At 35.0% G+C, this 15307-nt stretch overlaps 1 protein-coding gene across 3 annotated transcripts in view; it reads left to right on the top strand.

The window, feature by feature from the left end:
• The window catches only part of LOC135834407 (sialin-like), a 46758-nt gene that overhangs the window by 14813 nt on the left and 16638 nt on the right, over positions 1-15307 (top strand). The window contains exon 1 of one of the 3 annotated variants that reach the window (XM_065348271.1): positions 6696-7006. The exons of 1 other annotated variant lie outside the window; for it this stretch is intronic. The gene's annotated coding sequence lies outside the window, so the exon portion shown is untranslated. Of the gene's footprint in view, positions 1-6695; positions 7007-7156; positions 7245-15307 lie in introns of those variants that run through there. One more of the 3 variants, XM_065348272.1, reaches the window with a different exon arrangement.

Genomic DNA, 15307 nt, shown 5'->3' with positions numbered 1-15307 from the left:
ACTCAGGCTCTCTACGACTGGTCACTGGTGCCTTATGTCTTATCTATGACTCACTCAATCTTAAATTATCAGAATCGAGCGACGATTTTATTTCTTGATTTTGCAACACAGCACATTTCAGAGTGTTTACATAACGAGTATACCTTTACCTACATCCTACCCTACCCATAGGAAATGGCTACACAGTAATCTAATAGTATTTGAATTTTTTCCTTCTGCTTTTGATATGATTTTGCCCCCAAATTTTCATCATTCAACTCGTAACTTCTAGGACACTTACCACTGCCGCTAGACCACACCACCCCCACAGCAGGTCGGGCCACGGCCCGACCTCTTTATCCCTGTAGGCGCCCCTGACGAGTACTCGTATTCGTGGAATTTGAATCTAACTATCGTGATGAGAAGGGAGAAGCGGAGAATAACGAAGAATTTTCGAGCAATAATTACTTATCAGGGACTATTTTGGATCACCATTTATTATAATACTTGAAGCGACACAACGATGGTAGAATTTCGCGAGACATTTTTTTCTTTTACTCTAAAACATCGCGTATATTTATTTGTACCAAGGTTAATATTATTGGTGTACCAATTATACGAATTTAACGAGCTATTGTAGTTCTTGCGAGAGACGATAAAATACAGTAAGTATAGGCGAAAATACCTTATTCATTGGCAATATGAACATAGTTAGATATTTGGAATATTCGATTCAGGTATTCGTTAATGTGAAGTAGGCTATACCTAAAACGATGCTGTGTAGTTGGCTGAATATTTACTCGTATAGTTTTGCTGTTTCAGACCGAAAGCGAATATTTGAATATATTCGCAAAAACAGATTCGAGAAAATTTAACTGTCTGTCTATCATAACTATTTCCATTTTAAATCATTGCTCACTCGAAGTGAAACTAATTTACCGAAAAAAACATTTTTTATCACTTGCTTTCCATCTGTGAAGCGAGTAATATGAAATACTTTTTGAGTAGGTATTCAGTGAGGTATCCATGTGAAAATACACGCTTTCTTAACCACACCTTTCAATCATTCCTCCTCCTTTATTTTTTCTTTTCACTATGAAGTTTCCAAAACAAACATACGGTTTTGAAGGGCACAATTACCTACGTCAAAAAAAAGTTTATAAGAAGACCTTGATATTATATTTTTTCTCTTTCTTTACTTTCCTTTTTTACTTTTTCTCTTATGCAATAGGTACCTACTTTTCAAGCAAATAATATAATATATACTTAGGTACCTATTATAATATTCCATATACATACCTACTTGGTTTGAAAAAAAAGGCCAAGTGACGAAAGAGAAAAATGAAAAGGAAACGATAAAATACCGCCACCATTCGCGTGTATGTGAGCAATTTAAAAACCGTCGATGATGATGCGTGTGACTATAATTTTTCCTCAACTTTACCCTCTTCCTCTTCTTCCTCGTCTAGCTTGTGTTTTCGTTTTCACTTCTAACGCAATGGCGAATATTAAGATTCAAATTGTGTTCTGGTACGTATATTTTCAGTTAAAGTCGACTTTTCCCAGTTGAAACACCCCCCCTCCCCCCACCCCCACCCCCATGAATGGAATAAAATAGAAATTGAAAATCCTAAAAATTATACCCAGTCATCAAAAACAGAGCATGTAGGTAGTCAAAAATTGAACGTGAAACCAAAAATTCTGAAAATAAAATCAAAAATTAAAATTGAAAATTGAAAATCAAAAACTAAAAATAAAGACAAAAAGTGAAAAATAAAATCGAAAAATTCTGGGAAAAAATCTAAAAATTGAAAGTAAATTGAAGACGAGTTAAAGTTGAAATTGAAAACTGAAAATAAAGTAGATACAAAACTGAGAACGAAATTGAAAATTCTAAAAATTCGATCTAAAACTTGAAATAAACTTTATAGAAAAATAAATGCGATTAAAAATGGAAAACTCTCTGAATGAAATTAAAATCAAACACTGAAAATTAAACTGGCAATCCTAAAAATTGAATCAAACTGGGAAAAATTAGGTGAAAATAAAATCAAAAACTGAAAATGAAACTCGTAACAATCTTAAAAATTGGATCAAACTGAAAAAAAAAGAATTAATGAAATCAAGAAATCAAAAAATTTGATCAGAAACTTGAATAATGTTGAATGGAAAAATGTTAGAAAAGTTGAAAACTTTGCAAATGAAATTAAAAACTGAAAATAAAATTGATCTAAATTTCTGGAAATTGGATCAAATACTAATTGAAAGGTTGAAAAATGAAAGTAAAATGAAAAAAAAAAAATGAAAATAAAATACAGGTATCTAATTTAAAATAGGTACAAAATTGAAACGAAACTGAAAGTTTTGAAATTTGTGAGAGAATTTATTGTGGTAATTTTATGGAAACCTGTGCTCTGCTGGGAAGAAGAAGTGAACAGAATCAGTGGCTGAGTGGTTAAGAATTTCCTTACAAATTAGAAGAAACTATCACTTTCAAGAATTTTCTCCTTAAATCACATATTTTCAGGGCTTTAAGAAAACTTGCAATGGTAAAAATTTTCAACCCCCCACCCCAATTTTTCAATTTTGAAAATTTTTTATACATACGCACTTACCTATTGACAAAAAAAGTTAGATAGGTACCTGGTATGTACTTCATTAAATAATTAATCATTTCTCAATTAGGTATTTGCCAAAGTTTTAAATTTTGATTTTGAATTATGGAAATTTGGGTTTTGCTGACCAATTAGACAATGCTAACTACAGAACTCTAATAAAATGCTGAAAATCCAACAGAACTTGGGCCGTCGAGAGTGGGAGGGAAGGGCACATTTTGTCCCGGGTCCACGATTTCTGGAGGTTCTGACAATAAAAAAGCCAGTGACTGAAGAAAAACCCTGTAACAAAACACACATTTTTTGAATGTTTTTGCCCTCGGGTCATTCCACGTCAATTGGACCAAGAAGTGGTAGGTGGGTTCGGCGATTTTTTTGAAATTTTTCCTGTGGAAAGACCTTCCGAAGGGATGACCAATGGCGCAAATCGCAGCCCTCTAGCTCATTTTTAACGGCAGCCAGGGGGTGTCAACATTTTCAGTGAACCTAAAATATCATCCATTTCAGCAGTGGATTGCTCGATAAACGCGATACCTACAAAAATGGAACTTTTTCCCATAGTTAGAGGTTTCGAAAAGCTTTTTGGTGATATCATAAAAATCAGTGTTGCCACTTTTTTTCGTACAAAAAATTAGCTCAAAAAGTTTCAAAACGTAATTTTCATATCGTTCCGACTCTCAAAAATTCTGAAAAAATATATTATGGACAACTGTTCATGCTGAACAACATATTAAAAAATTGGGATGGTAGGTAACTTGTAACAAAGTCGATTTAAAAAAATTTAAACTTTGCGAAAAAATGCGATTTTTTGATTTAAAACATGAAAAAGAGTTTTGATTGGTGAAGTTGACCCATTTGACCCCTATTTTCACGTATCTATTGAAAAAGTTGAAAAAACCCCTTTCACTCTATAACATAATTAAATTTTCAATTTCAAACATCAAAAAAAGTTTAAATTTATTCAGTTGTCTTATTTTGACCACTTTCTGACGTATTTTATGAAAAAGTTGATAAAAATCTCACTCACAGCAAAAAAATGAAATTTGTTTTTTTTTTTTAATTTTGATTTTTTGTGATGAGTTAATTTCACCGAGTGAAGGGGTTTTTTCAACTTTTTCAACAGATACGCGAAAATAGGGGTCAAATGGGTCAACTTCACCAATCAAAACTCTTTTTCATGTTTTAAATCAAAAAATCGCATTTTTTCGCAAAGTTTAAATTTTTCTAAATCGACTTTGTTACAAGTTACCATCCAAATTTTTTAATATGTTGTTCAGCATGAACAGTTGTCCATAATATATTTTTTTCAGAATTTTTGAGAGTCGGAACGATATGAAAATTACGTTTTGAAACTTTTCAAGCTAATTTTTTGTACGAAAAAAAGTGGCAACACTGATTTTTATGATATCACCAAAAAGCGGGAGCCCTGCAATTGCGCCAAATCACCAAAATCATGTACCCGGAATTGCGCCGGGTGTTCAAAAAAGTACACTGGCAATTGCGCCGAGTTGAAGAAATGCGAAACGAACAAGATATGAATGAATCGTTCAGTCGCAAAAGTTATATCTATGATTATGATTTATTCACTCACTCCAGAATCTTCCTCCACCTAATGTCGCAAAAAAATAGGTTCAACGAACAGGAACAAAATTAGAGGTTGTTCGAGAGGGGGTGGGGAGGGTTACTGAGAATTTTTCGATTGGTATGAGGAAAAAAAATACCAATTTTGCCGAATAAAATGATGCATTTCTAAATAGGTACTCACTCATCCATTAAAGCTTATTTAAAAATTGTAATTTTCCCTTTTGAATTTATGGAAGTTCCAAATATGTATGAAATTTTTTTAGTTTGGGAAAGAGATAGGAATTGGTCCAAGCAAAATGAGGTCAAAAGTATTCAAAAATTTGTATTTCAAGAAGTGAAAAACGATGTAAGTATTTTTTAAAAACTTATTTCTTTTTCTGCTAAAGAATTTTAGAATTTGAATGTTGAGTTTTTGAAAATTTCAATTTTGAAAATGAAAAACAAACAGACGTGAACGAAGCGAGGACAAAATCTGTTTCGAGAAGTAAGAAAACGATGTTTTTAGATTGCAAAAATTTATGTTTATAAAAAGTGAAAATATAATAGCAATAAGTACCTCATGCCCCTACGTCTACAGTGTCTACACCTAATTATAAGAACGAATTATTCAACTAAGTACACCAAAATTACGATTCTGACAGTCCGCAGTGTGAGCAAAGGGTCGGGAAGATTCGTTCTTTTGATCGGTGCAATTCCCCATGAGCACATTTCCCTATTTGGCGCAATTGCAGGTATGCTTATTTTTTTACTCGGCGCAATTCAGGGTATATTTGGCGCAATTGCATGACAGCCCCAAAAAGCCTATCAAAACCTTTAACTATGGGAAAAAGTTCCATTTTTGTAGGTATCGCGGTTATCGAGCAATCCACTGCTGAAATGGATGATATTTTAGGTGCACTGAAAATTTTGACACCCCCTGGCTGCCGTTAAAAATGAGCTAGAGGGCTGCGATTTGCGCCATTGGTCATCCCTTCGGAAGGTCTTTCCACAGGAAAAATTTCAAAAAAATCGCCGAACCCACCTACCACTTCTTGGTCCAATTGACGTGGAATGACCACCTCGCTTCACTCGGGCTTCTTTTTTTTCTTTCTGAAGATTGAAATTTCCCAAAAAAAATATTATTCGACTTTTTAAAGTTTTAAAGTGAAAAAAAGCTCCTCGCATAAAAAGTAACCCTATCGTTTTTATGCTTCTAGAAATACAAATTTTCAAGAGGTTTTACCCTCACTTGGTCATTTTTTAAATATTACCTAACATCCTGAAAAAAAATCTTTCCAATTCTAAAATTTATAAAAAATAAAAAAATCAACTCCTAGCATAAAAAAACATCATTTTTAGTTCTCTAAAAATATACAAATTTTCAAAAGTTTTCGCCCTCGATTCGCTCTGGCCTGTAGTTACCTATCTACTCTTTTTTTTTCAAAATCAACTTAAAATCGTTTCAATATAGGCCTCTCAAAATCAAATTTTCAAAAACTTTCACGTTTCTTAATATTTAAAAAATGCACATTTGGGCCCCCAAAAACTCCAAAACAGAAAATGAAAATTTTTTATAAGTCATATAAATAGGTATAAATGATGTGTATATCAACAAAATTGGCTATACCAGTCGGCAAATTTTTAGTCAAATCCCCCCTTCCCCTCTCCCTCTCAAAAAACCTCTATAGTTTCGTCCAGCTATGAAAGTGGAGCCAGATTATGTTCACCCCCGGGCCCGCATTGGCTCTCGACGGCCCTGAACAAAACTCGAATAAAATGCTAGCATTTTGGCCAAATGGGTTAAATCGCTCAGTAGGATAGCGTACGAAAACATAGGTAGGTATTCGTGTTCGCCTTTGGTGGAAGGTTAAGATGAATAATAAATCTTCTCTCTAGTATCCCCTCTTCCATTTTTTCCTAATTTAATGAACGGCAGCTGTCTGCAGCAGAAACACATAAGACTAAGCAGAGGGTATATACCGCGTAGGTACGTAATAATTTTTTTTTTTTGCATTTAGTGGCGAAAATGTTATCCGAGCTTAAAAAGTGTATGTCAGTGTGAGTGTGTACAAGTTACAAGTTATGGCGCAATTGAATTTTTTTCACGGTGTGTTTCGAAACGAAAAATTTTTCAACCAGTATTTCGACTTCATTATCGTATACTCGTATCTCGGTATAAAGTTGTAAATCATCGACCATAAATTTAAAATACGGTATCATCGTCCAAGAGCCAAGAAGGAAGAACATGAGATGACGAGGAAGAAGGGCAAAGGAAATAGGTGTCAAGTAGGTATCTCTGGATACCTCGTCCATGCATTAAAGGTACCTACTTATATGAATCAGACAACTCGGGCTGGGGATTTGAGGCAAGGTGGAAGGGAACGTTCAAAGACATAGGTACTGCAAATTGCGCAATTTTACTTGTGATTTTATTGGCAAAAAATTCCAAAAGATGTTGAGCAATAACGAATTAGTATAAGAGGGGGCAACCGGTAAAAATGTTTTAAGCCGGAAAAAATCTCGACGATTTTGTAACCGAGTTTCGTATCACGATGACACATGTGCTCGTTAATTGAAAATCATACGGTCTAAATTTTTTCCTCGTTTGTTTTACACGAGTAGTTAAAATTTATCGTTTTTTTCCCTCTCCGCATTCTAATTCCGCTCGTAAGTTAAATTTCGCGTCTATTGTGGCCGGCTTATTATTGTCTCATCGTCTGTCGATTCTCATTTATCGTCGTATTGTTTACGTATGACCAAGACACTGACGTCGTTTTTACTGCTAACTTCTTGATTACTCTACTGCTGCTGACGCTGCTGCTGCTGCTATTGCTACGTTAAAACGAATGGTACGAGAAATATTAGCTTAACGATAATTTATGACGATTTATGGAGCTTTTCTTTCCATCTGTCGTTTTTTTTGTTGGTGTGTGTTTTTTTTAATAATGCGTTTTTCAACTTCCGTTATGGGTTAAAGTGTTTTTTTTTTTTTTTGACATGGCACTACCTGCTGCTGCTGTCATGTTCGGTTTAATTAATTAACGCGTGGTTTACCTGCTGTAATTTTTTTTCTCTTTTTTAAATTAGGTAAAGTATCGTACTTATTTATGTACAAATTTATTTGTGAGAGAAGATACTTATTTATAGAGCATACAGGTGAACGTGTAGGTAGGCGTACTAAATACGTGTAATTTATCAAAATTGTGCTTCGTATGAGCATCTGCGTAATTGATTCACCTACGCTCGAATTTCCCTGTTTTTCTATTTTTTTCCTTCTGCTCGTCTCTTTCCTTACATTTTTTACGTTGAAATATCAACGTTACAGTTCATTCGATGTGATATAAAATGTGTTATGATTCCCTGGATTTGGGTATCCAGAACTTTAATTTTATTTGTTGGAGAAATTACTCCCGAATGTATGATCTGGGTGTTCTGAAACTTATGTCAAATATTTTGCCTGACAGTTCAGCAATCAAAACTACATTAATGTCAGTTTGGTAGCCAATCCTGGAAATTGAAGGAGCAACGCCTGATCATTTCAAAAATTCGATAAAACTTCAAAAATTTACTTATCATTTTTAAAATCTCAACACCTTCAATTTTGAGTTTCGACAAGATGAATACATTACAATACAACTTGCAAAATTTCAAATTCTTCCCACTTCTCAATGTGCTCTAACGCCTTCAATTTGAATTTGAGGCAAAAAATGAAAATCATATAACTTGTAAAACTTTTAATTCTCCACGAAAAATTCAAGTTGAGAATGATGTCCTACCTATCTTCAGAGTTCAGTTATAGGGAAGTTACCAATTAAAATGCTCAAAGTGCTCTAGCAGTTTTAATTTTGGACTTGAGCACGAAAAAAATAATGAACAGGCCCCGGTTCTCTTATTTAAAAAATACTGTCACAATGCAATTAAGAATGAATTAGACTAGAGTTTCCAAAATTTGAAAAATGTCTGATCGTTTCAATTTTTTGACAATTTTTTTCAGCTCAGGTAATCTCATTTTACCCTTATTTGTCATCATCATCATTGAACTTTAACCCTTTGCAAATGGTAGGTATTATTTAAAATGGGTGAGATATAAAGCGGTTATGATCAAGTACTCGTATAACAACAGCAGATTAGATTAGAATATTCACCCAAGTGATATAAACTTTCCTTACAGTTTATAGATAGCTCAAAGGGATATGAAAAGTCTCATAATTAAATAGGTAACCTTACATCAAAGTATGTAGCTGCTCTGGCATATATAATGGAAAGCATAGGCAATGTTCACACAATATATCACTCTTTTATAGTATTATCTTCAATACAGGCGCAGGTAGATTAAATAATAATACAACAAGCGATATTTCTTCACTCATATTTGCGATATAGTTACAAATATGCACCTTAGAATAATTAACACACAGATTGTAGATGTAATATGACAAACTGTATCTTACCATTACATCATTTGAAAGCACTAAAGGTTGAACCAAGAATTTTTTTATCAGCACTTTACTAATCACACTCCCAGTTGGCAAAACGGCATTTTTTAGACAGTGCATCTGAATAGGGATCTGACTACATATCAGTCAGAATGTATTTTCTGACTGCCAAAACGGCAATATCTGACTAGTCAGATCCACACTCAGAAGTCAGATCCACGCTCAGATCTCCACTCAGTCTTCTGACGAGTCACCGCCATCTTGGAATTTCAAAAAAATACTTGTTTCTGATTGGTTGATTGTAGTCAGACTGCGAATCTGACTGTCAAAACGGCAATTTCTGACTGCAGAAATGATTAGTCTGACATCACCAGAAATGTGCCAATCGGGCTGTAAAATATGAATAATGCACCCAAATGCAAAATAAATTTTGTCAGATCTGGTCGAACGTTTGAACTATATTTCCTCCAATTTTGGTCAAAAAATGTCCACGAGTTCATAATTTTTCAGCCATGTGAAACTTACCTATTGACTATCCCTTGTACATATACAAATATGACACACTTAATTTAGGGCTCAAGATGTGATCAGCCTAGTGAGTACTCTGACTTTTACTCAAAGTTAGATTACCTAAGTCGACAAGGACATACACAAGTACAACGACTTGAACAAAGCTGATCAGTCAAAGATTATTTGCGTTGTGAAGAGAGCTATTCTCAGTATGATGCAAGGGGCCTTGTACTTCAAGTGCATAGATGGGTATACCACGTATAGGTGGGAGTCATCATATGCAACACAGACAGAGATTGTATTAGAAGCAACATGTAAATGTTGCAAGGCATGATGGTACCTCACATATTTTCAGTTTTTCCACCTCAAAAAAAGCAGGAATGATCGCATTGTTGTGTCATGGTCGCACTCCTTTGCAGGAGATAAGAGCAGACTTCCATCTGTATTTGCCAGTTTCTAGCATATCTGATAGTTTCTTTCAGGGTCTTAAAGGGAGAGTTGGCCAATGAGTTTGTTGTTAACATCTCCAATTGTATTTGTTTCCTCCCTCTCGTCATTCTTCCTTGAATTTTCCCCTATAGCTCTAGCATGAAAATACTGTTTTCTCGTATTTTATGAGCTACCCTATTGACAAAAAATATGCGCAACAGCATGCTAAAACGCATGCTTTTATGCATAGCACAAGCATGCGTGAATTTGGACTTTTTTCAAAAAAAAGCATGCGATTCATCCTGCGATTATCATGAGTAAAAGTAATGTTAAAGCATGTAAAATAAAAATTTAAAAAAATGTCTGCCCTGGGTGGGAATCGAACCCAGGACCCTCGGTTTCTATTTTTCCGCGTTACCTAACCCACTCGGCCACTTCGCTGCTGGCAAAGAGTAAGTGCAAACATTTATGGGGAAATAACTTCACTCTTCACAAGCGGCGAAGTGGCTGAGTCTGAGTGGGCTAGGTAACGCAGGTAGATAGAATCCGCGGGTCCCAGGTACGATTCCCACCCAGGGCAGAAGTTTTTTTAAATTTTTCTTTCATTTTACATGCTTTAACATTACTTTTATGTATGCTATTTGCAGGCTGAATCGCATGTTTTTTTTTTGTTTTTTTTGAAAAAAGTCCAAATTCACACATTGCGCATCTACACACCTGTTTTTATGCATAATTTTGTCAATAGGGTAAGTATATACTTTAGCTTTCTGTTTTTGATATCTTCAACTACAACTTTCTGCTCCTCTCCTATTCTTGCTAATACCTACCTACTTCCTTGTTGGTAACAAAGTCCTTCCATGAGATCTGTAGTAGCCTTCAATAGCACTACATCTCAAAAGCAGATACTTTCTTCTCGCATTCAGCACTCATGGTCCATGTTTCACAGGAATACTTCAGAACAGTCCATATGTAGCATCTCATAATTCTCTTTCTCAGACCTAGACTCATCGTTTGATTTCCCACCACATTGGTTAGGTTATTGAAAGCATTTTTTGCCATTCTAATCCGTGATTTAATTTCTTTATGATCTCTATCATCATTGTTAATCAGCACTCCAAGGTGTCTGATTTGGTTTACATTTTCAATTTCTTGAGTTTCAACGTTGATTTTGACCTCTTTAGCATCTCCTTTTGTAAACCTCATAACCTTGGTCTTGCCTGCATTTATTTTTATTCCATATTTTAATCCAGCACTGTTGATTTGGTTGATCATTTTCTGCATCTGCGCTTCTGTCCCAGCGTAGGATCACTTTGTCATCTTTTTTTTTTTTTTTTTTTAAATTTTTCCCATCATACTGCACTTTGAAACTGCTCGTTTCTCCTAAACACCAACCTCACCTACCACTCAGACCACCTCTTGCTCACTTTACCCAACATGGCTGAAAGTCCCAAGCCCTGGCCCCGCCAAAAAACTTGAAACCCACAACTCATGCCAGGACAGCTCGCACAAGGGATCCGCGGCCCTGGGAGAAGGTGCCGAGAATCTGAATTTATTTATTTTTTGTTTATTTCACTTCTGCCCCTTGGTAGAGGCACCCAGCAGCGGGCCAAACTCTGTGGCTACTGAAGAATGGTGTCTTGCCTCCAGACAGCGAGGTTTGCAGTGGAGTGTGGTTCTACCCGGAACAGTTCAACAGCAGATAGCATATAATTAAGTACATAACACATAAACATAACGCATAACATATCGCACCTCGGGAGTTATAAGGTCACATCTCAGAAAAGTGAAATTTTACAGGAGAGTGATTTTCTTTTTTTTAAAAACTTGATTCATTATTTTTATCAACTTATAATTAATTGTGAGGAATGAATAGCATCTCATTTTAAAGATCTGGTATCCTACCTTCATTTAGCATAAGAACACTTTGAAAAATAAAATCTTAAACAGGAAATACTTCAATGTTTGGAAAACATTTTGAGTTAGAACCTTTCATTAAAGTTGATGTGGAGGCGAAAGGAAGCGTCCAAAAAAAATTTCACGTTAACAAAGTTGTAGAGAATTAAATTTCCAATCGACTCAATGTCGTTAGTTTTTTTCTAGAGTGCTTAGTTTTTGAGTTTTTCTCAAAAAACTAAAATTTCATGATATGTGCAAATTCATTTTTCTGAAAAGTGATCAATTTAAAAAAAATTTTCCATTTGGTACAAACCAATAAAAAATGCACTCCTTGTGACTATTTCTAACTGACAAACATTCAAAACAATCAAAACTATTTGTTAACACTTCGTATGTACGAAATTTGCTCAAAAAAAGTGGAGTTTTTTGAGATGTAACCTTATAACTCCAAACAACTTGCAATGTTGTTGAGATTTTGAGTTAGGCCATTTGCGTTTTTTACAAGATCTAGATAATGTACCCAACTCAAAGTGTAATTTTTGGTTGAGGGGGGTCATACAAACCCCAAAAATGCAAAAACATCAAAATCAATTTTTTTTGAGATGTGACCTTATTACTCCCGAGGTGCGATATTTACAAAAACAACAAGAGACTTTGTACATGGGAATGCTTCCCTAGGGTACCGGAAGAGAGACACCAAAAAAACAACTACAGACTTCAGACAACGAGAGACTTCAAAATAAAAACACGGAGAGACTTAACAACAACGATCTGTGTAACTTATTTCATTTATTCTCTTGCCGTTGATCTTGAATCCCATTTGTATGATTCGCACTTCTCTCATTATTTCTTCTGCTTACATGTTGAACAACCTAGGTGAGAGGGGGCATCCTTGTCTCACACCTCTATTTATACCACATCTTTTCTCCAAGTACTCAGTTTCAATCTTGATGTTTGCGCTCTGCTTCCAGTACAAGTTCTTGATTATTCGCAGATCTTTGTCATCAATATTGTATTTTTTCAGGATCTCCAACATCCTCTCATGGTTGACATGATCAAGATCAATGCTTTCTCATAATTGACGAAGCAAGCAATGATTTCCCTATTTGCATTCAGTGCTCTTTGAATGATCACTTTCAGTAGGGCAATTGCATCTCTCGTCCTTTTTTTGCTGCAAAGCCACATTGTGTTTCTCTTGGATTTTCATTTATCTTCATTTCAATTCTGGCATTTATGATGGTGACTAGTAGCTTCAGTGTGTGGCTCATCAGTGTGATGGTTCTATATTCAGAGCATTTTTGCAAATTATTCTTTTTTGGTATTGGTAGGAAATTTACCACTTTGAAGTCCTTAGGCAGCATACCTTCGTCGTATAATTTCATTTATTAGCTTCTAAAGCTCCTTTTCATACTCCGATGTTGGATGTTTAATCAAATCTACTGGTATGTGATCTTCCCCCACTGCTTTGTGGTTTCTGGCTCTCTTCCCTGCGTTCCTCAGCTTCCACATTTCAATTTGTGGTGCCTCATCTGTGGATGAATCTTCCATTTAAACCGGGGGGGGGGGGCTAGGAAGCTGAAATTTAGATATGTTGATCACAATGGGGTACTGACCAATGGTATGATTTTGGACACGTTTCACCTGTTTGGAGCCATATTACGCCACTCCAAAAAAATGACCTTTCTGTAATTTTCAACTTCGACCCTCCACACTTCAGGAGTCAGCTGTGGCTTTCAATAAAATCACATTCCCCAAGATCAAATAAATAGTTTTCTGAAAAGTGTCAAAATGACTAGAAAATTTTGGGTTCTAAATATTTTATGGACCATTTTAAAAATTCAAAAAACAAGGCCTGCAATGTTGTTTGTAAGTACCACAAAATTCAAGTCCCAAAATCGATCGAATTTCTGAAAAAGAGTAATTAGGTAGGTTAAAAAATCATGCAAGTTTTTTTCCTTTGAGAAATAAAGGGTTCAAATAATTAATGAGGTAGACATTTAGACAAGGTAACATGAGAAATGATACCCGTCATTTCGGAATATTTTTCTCGTAATTTCCTGAACTTTACCATAATGACGTCACCTTTGAGAGCTGACATTATATTTATAAAAGAGTGAAAGTAGGCAGGTGCCCAGACAGGGCGAACAGAGCAGTTCAAACTTACAAAGAACTTGTATCTTGAGAAGTAATGAAAAATAAAGAAGTTTCAATTCATTCGAACGAACAACTATACACAAAACAAAAACACGCGAAGGGTGAAAATTTTCAACAAAATGGGTACGTCTTTATTGAAAACTATGACGGTGGAAGAAAATAACAAAAATTTGATAGAATTTCGTTTTTGAAAACAACTCGTTTTAAATAAATGATTTTTAAAATGGAAGGAGACGTAAGAGGAGACTAAATTATCAGTCTACTGATTGCCTTCTTATACTTTTTCATCTGGTACTTTAGGTAGGTAGAAAATATTATTGTTTTTACCATCATATCGCTTCGTTGGGTGAACTTACCTACACTTAGAAGTATAGATACGTTTGTTGAGGCATATTTTATTTTTAACCTCATTTTATTCATAAACTAATTCGTCACAGTGGTATTTACAACTTACGATTATTTCGCTCCAGTTTTATGCCATATCGAAAATTTTCCATAAAGGTAGTTGAAAAAAGTGCTCGTAAAATGAAACCCAGGTTATCTCACCTTTTTATCAGAATCGCCAACCGATTAAACAAAGCATTGGTCGTTATCCCAATGGCTCGAGTCAATAGAATTTCAATTTATAGGTGACCCTTGGCGCGTCATAAATACATACGACGTATATTATAGGTATACAGGTACCTACTGCAGGTACCTGCGATAATAGCCCAATTTTGTACAACGATAAGCCAGATATCAACGGTTATTATTACTGTATGTACTATGTATAAGTAGAAGGTACACATTACAGGCGATCGCAGTGTTTTTCTACCTTTAAAAAGAAGCATAGATACCGGCAGTTGGGTACCTGTGTATGTTTAACTCATTATAGCAAATATTTGATAAGCATTTACCAACTTCGTGCTGATAAAGTATGGTAACACGCGGCCAGGGTTTATAATTTTCCACACATTTTCCACAATTTTACATTATTTAGTACCTACAGTGTACCAAGTATACCTACTTTATTCGGTATTGTACTCAGCTAATCATTAAATATGTAAATAAAAGGCTGCATAAAATACAAAGTAAACAGATGAATGGGTTCAAAAAGTCGACACCACAAAGATAATTTTTTTGAAATGGGGGAACTACAGAAAGATACATTATTTCTGCAATACTCCATTGAAAATGTTTGTGCCTGTTTGAAACCAAAATTTTTTAAAGTTACCTACCTGCTATTTTTGAGGGAAAAAATTTGTTAAAAAAATAATTAGAGGTACCGATTAAGCATAAAAAAATAGTAATTCGTAGGAGAAAATTTTGGATTTGAACCAGCTCAAATGAATTTACTCAAATCGATCCAAGGGTCCAGAAAGAAGAATTTATGCGATAAAGTAGCACTGAAGTTGTCGCTGTGCCAGTGGCATCTATTCGTGAGAAAAAAGTTCACTCCTGTATCCGTCAAATGGCGCTTTGGCTTGCAACTGGTTTGCCAGATGTCTCAGTCACACCTGTTATACTTACTCTGCAATGGTCAAATCGATGGCAAAAAATTTATGGCTTTGAAATAATTTACATATCGTGATGCGGCGTAGAAGGTTTTTTTAATCAATGTTATTAACCGGTTTATCTTTCGAATCGTAAGCTCGTTTATCGGTCACAAATTTAAAGGTTGAGGTCTTAAGAAATTGAAAAGGGAGGAGGGGGAAGTTGGTCGTCTTCAAGTTCAGGTTGATGAAG

The sequence above is a fragment of the Planococcus citri genome, chromosome 2 (assembly GCF_950023065.1).
Source record: "Planococcus citri chromosome 2, ihPlaCitr1.1, whole genome shotgun sequence".
NCBI classification, from domain to species: Eukaryota; Metazoa; Arthropoda; class Insecta; order Hemiptera; family Pseudococcidae; genus Planococcus; species Planococcus citri.
This window is presented reverse-complemented; position numbering and strand designations above follow the sequence as displayed.